This window comes from Mastomys coucha, unplaced genomic scaffold (assembly GCF_008632895.1).
Source record: "Mastomys coucha isolate ucsf_1 unplaced genomic scaffold, UCSF_Mcou_1 pScaffold15, whole genome shotgun sequence".
Taxonomy (NCBI): domain Eukaryota; kingdom Metazoa; phylum Chordata; class Mammalia; order Rodentia; family Muridae; genus Mastomys; species Mastomys coucha.
Genome location: NW_022196897.1, coordinates 95,978,353 through 95,979,904, shown reverse-complemented (window position 1 = coordinate 95,979,904; position 1,552 = coordinate 95,978,353).

The following is a 1,552-nucleotide window of genomic DNA, read 5'->3' as shown; positions in this document are numbered from 1 at the left end:
AAACAGGACTTTTTTTTCTTGTTTTTTGTTTTAATTTAATTTAATTTAATTTAATTTTTTGGAGGGGAAAATGGGAAAAGAGATATCATATGACATGTAAATAAAGAAAATATTTAATAAAAAAAGAAAAATATAAAAAAATCTTTAGTGGGAAAAAAACTCAGATACACATATGAAAGAGAACATGAAATACTTTCAGTTTGCTGTTGGCTCAGCTCACTTGACAGAATGATTTCCAGCTCCATTAATTTTCTGCTAATGTCATGATTTCATTTTTCTTTATAGATAAAAAATTGCAATATATATGGCCAAATAATTTTAGTTTTACAGGATAGTTTTGATGTCAAGGATTTTATAGTAAGCCATACATATGTGTATTTGTTTTGAGACACAGGCTTATTGTATAGCCTATGCTGGCTATGAATATGAAATCTGTTTTGTCTTCCCCATTGGGAAAAATATTCGTTCTTGAAGTCAATATTCAGAACTCTTGCAATAATCTGGAGTAAGAATGATTTTCTAACAATATCTACCAGAGACAAGACTTCCAATCTAGTCAAATGAAACAAAACACATTTGGAAACTTGGTACCAAGGGAGAGCCTCTAAGATGATCATGAGGATTCACCGTAGGGATTAATACTTTTTAATGACTTACAGTTTTGAAGTTCCAAAATAAGAAGAGCATCCCTTTCCTTTCACATAGTCACCACAATTCTTAAGAAGAATAAAGACTAATTCAACAATGCATTGATAATAGAGCAACAAAACTATTTTAGAGACTCTGCTAAACCATTAGAGAAACTAAAACAAGAAAAGTTCAGAGGAAGCTCCACTCCCAGGCCCTCTAACACACCCAGGATCAGAGGTGAGGAGGACACAACATCTGTCCCAACACTGGGAATAACTGGGACCAGCAGGACCCAGGCACACTGGAACTCTGCCAGCCCAGTGGCTTGGGTTGCTTCCAGTCTGTCTGGGCTGGCCGGTGCCCTGAACAGACCTTGGGCACAAACTCTTCAGCCAGTCCCAAAAGAACCAGAGGAAGCTCAACTCCCAGGTACTCTAAGAAACCCAGGATCACAGGATCCCAGAACCACAGGATCATAGAGACTGCTGGACTCTGAGGCGTTCTGACACAACCAGGATCACAGGAAGGATAGACCCCAGTCAGATTTAGCAAGGGCAGGTAGCACTAGAGATAACCAGATAGTGCGGGGCAAGCATAAGAATATAAGCAAACAAACCGAGGTTACTTGGCAACATTAGAACCCAATACTCCCACCATTGCAAGTCCTGGACACACCATCACACTGGAAAAGCAAGATTCAGATCTAAAATCACTTTTCATGATGATGACACAGGACTTAAAGAAAGACATAAATGACTCCCTTAAAGAAATACAGGAGAACACAGTAAAACATCTAGAAGCCCTTCAAGAGGAAACACAAAAATTCCTTAAAGAACTACAGAAAACACAATCGAACAGGTGAAGGAAATGAGCAAAACCATCCAGAATCTAAAAATGGAAATAGAAACAATAAAGAAATCAG